Genomic DNA, 6,432 nt, shown 5'->3' on the forward strand with positions numbered 1-6,432 from the left:
GCCTGCTGGCCCCAGGCAGTTCACTTCCACTGGCAGCAGCTCCCACCCCTCCAGTGTCTCTACCCATCCTCCCCACTCCACAGACACAATCTTTGCCCTTGCCTCTGTTTCCTGCCCTGGACACTAAAGGATGAGAGGACGGCTCAGCAGCAGAGCGAGGCTGTGACCCTGTGGCTGTTGCGTGGAAGTGCAACCACAACCCCTGTGCCACGTTTTGCAAGAGACTCCAGGTACAGAGAGAAGGTACAGATACCCTGAGTCGAGGTAACACCTCCCTGCCTTCCAGGGATGTGAGCACAGTCTGCCCTTTGGAATGGATGTAAGGCTGGAATATGGATGTGGTGGACCTCTGACAGGAGGCAGGTGCCAAGACATTCCCACCCAGCCACGGCCGAGCACATGTGGAACCCACAAAGGGGACTAGAAACAGACTGGTTTACAAGTTATTCATTTAAATGCCAAGAGCAGCCCTGAGGAGAAGGACTTGGGGGTGCTGGTGGGTGAGAGGCTGGACATGGCCCATCCCAGAAACCCCTGTGCTGGGCTGCACCCAGAGCAGTGTGGGCAGCAGGGGAGGGGGGGATTCTGCCCCTCTGCCCCACTCTAGAGACCCCCCTGCAGAGCTGCCTCCAGCCCTGGGGGCCCAGCACAGCAAGGACATGGAGCTGTGGCAGCCAGGCCAGAGGAGGGACACCAAGATGGGCAGAGGGCTGGAGCAGCTCTGCTGGGAAGAAAGGCTGGGAGAGTTGGGATTGTTCAGCCTGGAGAAGGGAAGGCTTTGGGGTGACCTCATTGTGGCCTTGCAGTGCCTGAAGGGAGCCCACAGGGAAGATGGAGAGAGACTATTTCCAAGGGCCTGGAGTGACAGGACAGGGGGAATGGCTTCAGACTGACACAGAGGAAATTTAGGCTATGTATTAGGAAGAAATTCTTCCCTGTGAGGGTGGGCAGGCCCTGGCACAGGTTGGGCAGAGAAGCTGTGGCTGTCCCATCCCTGGCAGTGTCCAAGGCCAGGCTGGATGGGGCTCTGAGCAACCTGGGAGAGTGGAAGGTGTCCCTGCCCATAGCAGGGGGTGGGACTGGATGATCATTAAGGTCCCTTCCAACCCAAACCATTCTATCAGTTGAACATGCACCCCTCCGGTGTTGGGAATTACTCCAACACTGCAAGCTCTGCAGTCTCAGGCACTTGGGTTTCCTATTCCACTTCTGTGTCTCTTGAGTAACAGTGAATGATCAGATGAGAACCTCAGTGCCTTTTTGATCATGAGGGGGTGAAATCACTGCTAAAGCAGAGACTCATGTCAAGGTTTTCAATCCAGCAGCTGCCTTTGAGGTCTTGTCCAACTCCCACTGACGTCAGCAGAAGATCCCTATCTAAAGGCCAGAGAAACCAGGAACAGGGATGGTCTCCAAAGGAGCTGTTGTTGTTGCTGATGTCGTGCTTTGGTGTTCTTTACAGATGAGATGAAAAGATTGCACTGTCTCTACAACTCAGAGGGTTGAAAAGCAGGATGTGAAGAGGAGGCCTTTTGGCTTCGAACACCATGTGAGAAACTTGGTCAGTATCTGCTGTTAGAGAGGAAAATATTACCTATATTTTTATAAACAAAAGGAAACTAATGCTTCGAGAAAAGTTTGCAAGATGTAAATGCAATTTATTTAAATGCCTTTCCCTTAAAAGGCACTGGGTGGGCTCTCCCTGATCCTGGAGAGATGGGATTCTGCTTGGTGGTGCCCCTTGTGCACCATGGGCGCATTCCAATGGCTTTTCATTACAACAGGCCTCCTAAGCAGCTTCCTTTACCCTTGTGAAGACATTTGTACCAGCAGCACTGGTTTGCAGAGACATCAGGCTCTCATTAGGCATTCAGAAAATACCAGTTTCTGCCAGGAATGAAAAGGCTACTTAAAAACTGAAGGCTATTTTGTTTTAAAATCAGAAGTGGCACCATCAAATTGAGAGACTTTTGGTTTAGAGATTTTCAAGCAAGGGAATTACTTTGTGGGCACAAACCTCCCCAGCCAGGACTCCAAACTAAAGCAGGCACTTTGCAAGATGTTAATCCCTTTGACTTGTTTTAATTTGGTTAGAAAACCCTAAAGTAAATTACCATCCTACTGGCTACAATACTGAGATTAGAGAGGGAGAGCAAGTAGGATTTGGATGTTAAACTTGTTTCATCATGCAGGGACTGTGTCCATGATTCACAGACCTCTAAGGCCAGGCTGTATCACTGTCACTGTCCAGCTGGATAACATAATCCATGCAATTCCACTCCCTGGATTGTGAGCATAGCACACTTCATTGCTAGCAAAGCCTGATTTTTTGGGGCTGTTTTTTGATTCTTTCAAGGGCTTCTGCACTAATTATTGAGCAGAAATAACTTTAAATAGCTTGTTTTGTGATTGGCTGATGACAGTGTGATTGTGCTATTTATACAATTTTTGAAGCAAAAGACACTCTGATTTTGGGAAGAGGTTTTGCTTTAAAATGACAGCAGATTTTACTAATACATAGACACAGAATTCATAGCAAAGTCGGGAGGAGCAACACAGACACCTCTCACTGCCCTCTCTCAGGCCATTATTTAACTGCCCCGAGGTTTGATTGTTGTTTCTACCCCTTTAGCAAGTCGTTGTATAAGTTGTTTGGGAAAAGGAGGCTGTCCTTGGCTTACATAAAGCATTCCCTTCCCTATTTTATAGCTGGAAGCTACTCAAGAGAAAGTGCTCAGCTTAAAATGGGGCAAAAATATCAAGTGTGGCCTACTCAAAATCAGGGCCTTACATAAACCGGGCTCTGCCCTGCCAAGACTGGAGGCAAAGTGTGCTACAAACACCAGTTACTGTCAGATGAAGCACTCAGGGAAGAGGCCAATCATCACCTGTGAATGAGAAACAAGTGTAATAAATGTTGTCTAAAATCCCTGTTAATGATTTGGCAGCACATTATGGGAATTATCTGACATGACACTGACCATGGATGAGAAAAACAACCAGGCAGGAATATTGCCATGATTGGTCTGATTTTCTAGACGTGAAGTTCCAAAACTTTCTGTATTGAATTGCAAGTATTGTGGCACTAAAAGATACTAAATGAAAGGTGACTGAGGTACAGTAGCTCTGCTTCTAGTGAGTCAGTTAAAAAAATAAATTTAAATGTTCTCATTAATGTTCCCATATGGACAGAATTTGTGTTTAAGAGCTGTTAAGCTATTAAGCATTTGGGGGAATATTTAAATTTAACTCACTGAGCTTTATAACAAGGGCCATCTTCAACTTTCTGTGATTGCTGAGTTTCTGGAAGATTTTTGGGCAGCTGATTGTGCCAAAACTACCACAGTGATTCACTTCCAAAATCTCCTCAACATTTGGGTGTCCACAGACCTGGAGGGGGGAGCTCCCGCCTTCAAAACTGGGGCAAAAGAGCCTGACATTTAAGCACCCTGGGAACTAATTCTTAGACATTTTTTCAGTATTAGTTGTAGTATATGAACAAAACAAATGTGCATAAATGCCAGTGATTTTCTAAAGGATGGAAACAGTTTCTAACTCCTGAATTTTACCTCATTTAGGGCAGAAGGAGTGATTGCTTCTGTCCAACACAAGCCCAGCTGAACCCAGCACGATGGGATGCCCATGTCACTGCAACAGCAACTGTGGGATAAAGCCATGAAGGAAACACATCCTTAGTTTTGTTTTTTTCCCCCAGCTTTAACTAGGCAAGTTACTAATTTTCTACCACAAATAAATAAATTTATAGGTGTTCAAGTGGATTTGGCTCCCAGAAGTTCGTGAGGATTTACTTTCTCAAGTACTTGGAATCACAGAATCATTTAGGTTGGAAAAGACTCTGAAGATCTTCAAGTCCAAGTGTTACCTCAGACTGTCAAATCCACTGCTAAACCACATCCCCAAGTGCCACATCCACATCTTTTAAATCCCTCCAGGGCTTGAAAACCCTTTAATGAATGATTTTTTCCTAATATCCCATCTAAACCTTCCCTTGCACAACTTGAGGCCTTTTCCTCTCATCCTGTTGCTGTTACTTGGGAGAAGGGGCCGACCCTCACCTTGCTACAGCCTCTTTCAGGCAGTCCAGGTGAGTGTTTTGGCAGACACAGATGTTTATACATAACTCAGATAAACACAATACAGAACTGGTGTTTTAGACAGAAGGGTGGAAACAGAGAAGCAAAGATTTCTACACTGTTTCAAGGTATTTGCTTTCACTTTTAAGTTTCTTGCACAGAGAAAACGGACACAGAAACAGACTGTTTGCACTTACGAGATTTGTGTTCAGGTGTATCAAGCAAGAATCTTTAGGGGGACTTGAAAATTTCCTTGAAGGGGAGAAAACAAAGATATTTTTCATTAAAAGTGTCAATAGTAAACAGTCTCTTGGAATTTTATAAATAATATATAAATAAAATAAGTAAATATAAATATAATCTCAGTGGTGAGATGGTTGTAAACTTTCCTAGAGTCTCCTCTGCTCTGGTTCTACAGCTCCAGACTCACTGTGCTGCTGCCTGTGACTGTTCTGCTGGAGTAAATAGACTTTCAAAAATGATCTTTCAATCTGCAAGGTTAGTTTTATAATCCCTAAGTTTGGCTTAAACCTCTGCATGCTTTAAAATTCCTTTGACCTGGAGAGACAAGGGGCTTTCACCTGCATGTACTTCATCTCAGTATAATGAAAATGGGTAAAAAATACTCTTTTATTAGAATGGCATGGATCTTTTGTGTGTGTTTAGTCACATGTGGAATATGTCAAGATTATTTTAAGTCAGGATGTTCTTTGATGTAAGATCTTTGTACACTTTAAAGCCTGACCAGCAAGAAAGGAAAGCTAATCAGTGGAACAGGCAGCAGCTACAGCATCCGCCAGTCAAGGACATCCTGGAACCAACAAGCTTTGAGGATATAGTAAATAAAGTGTTGTTGTATGTCAGAACAGATCACAGTGAGCATCCCTTACTCAAGGACATCCAGGAACTAACATGTTTTAAGGATGCAGTTAATCAAGATATTGATGTCTGTCTGTGTATGCACTGCTAATTTGGCAAAATATTTCAGGTCTATGTATCCTACAGCTGACCTATGTTCATTATTTAAGTTGGATATCAGGAAAAAATTCTTTGCAGAGAGAGTGCTCAGGCATTGGAATGGGCTGCCCAGAGAGGGGGTGGATTCCCTATCCCTGGAGGTTTTTAACCTGAGCTTGGCTGTGGCACTGAGTGCCATGATCTGGTAAAGGGACTGGAGTTGGACCAGGGGTTGGACTTGATGATCTCGGAGGTCTTTTCCAATCCAATCCATTCTATGATTCTATGATTCTATAACACTACAAATCATGCCTGCAGGCCAAGGAGACCCTGCCCAGGTGAAGACATGCATTATCTGGGATCATATAACTGGCATGGAAATTCTGGATTTTTCTGTATAAACAGCTGTACAGTCTGGTGTGGTGTGTTCCCTCTGTGGAACAACACCAAGCCCCCAGGCTTGGGCAGCTCTGGCACAAACCATGACTGTCTGTGTCATTGTTGGTGTGTGGCACTCCACGGAATGAATCTGATCCTGTGGGGATCTGGACAGGCTGGATGGATGAGGTTCAACAAGGCCAAGTAGTGGGTCCTGCCCTTGGTCACAACACCCCCTGCAGCTCCAGGATGGGGTAGAGGGGCTGGAAAGTGCCCAGTGGGAAAGGCCCTGGGGGTGCTGTGACAGCAGCTGGACATGAGCCCAAGGGTGCCCAGGTGGATAAGAGGTCAATGGCACCTGGCCTGGATCAGCTATAGTGTGGCAGCAGGACCAGGGCAGGGACTGTCCCTGTGCTGGGCACTGGGGAGGCCACACCTCAAACCCTGTGTCCAGTTCTGGGCCCCTCCCTGCAAGGAGGACATTGAGGGGCTGGAGCGTGTCCAGGGAAGGGAATGGAGCTGGGGAAGGGTCTGGAGCACAAGTGCTGTGAGGAGCAGCTGAGGGAGCTGGGGGGGGGGGCTCAGCCTGGAGAAAAGGAGGCTCAGGGGAGACCTTCTCACTATCCACAACTCCTGACAGGAGGGGGAGCCAGGGGAGGTCGAGTTCTGCTTCAGGGAACAAGTGACAGGACAAGAGGACAAAGTGTTAAGCTCTGCATGGAGAGGTTCAGGTTGGACATCAGAATTCCCTTAGAGAAGAGTGACAGACACTGGAATGGGAGGCTGCTCACTGCCCAAACCCAGCAGTGTTTCAGGAAAGCTCCCACACTGCTCTGTCCAAGCTGCCCGAGTGGGTGTGTGACCACAGCTTGGGCTCAACCCACCCTGGGGCTAATCCCTACCCCTCAGCTGAGTGGCTGTGGCTCCATGAGAGGCCTTCCCCTCACGGTCATCCCCTCACAGCCATTCATCCCCTCACAGAGACCCCCTCACAGCCATCCAT

Source organism: Pithys albifrons, chromosome 3, assembly GCF_047495875.1.
Source record: "Pithys albifrons albifrons isolate INPA30051 chromosome 3, PitAlb_v1, whole genome shotgun sequence".
NCBI classification, from domain to species: domain Eukaryota; kingdom Metazoa; phylum Chordata; class Aves; order Passeriformes; family Thamnophilidae; genus Pithys; species Pithys albifrons.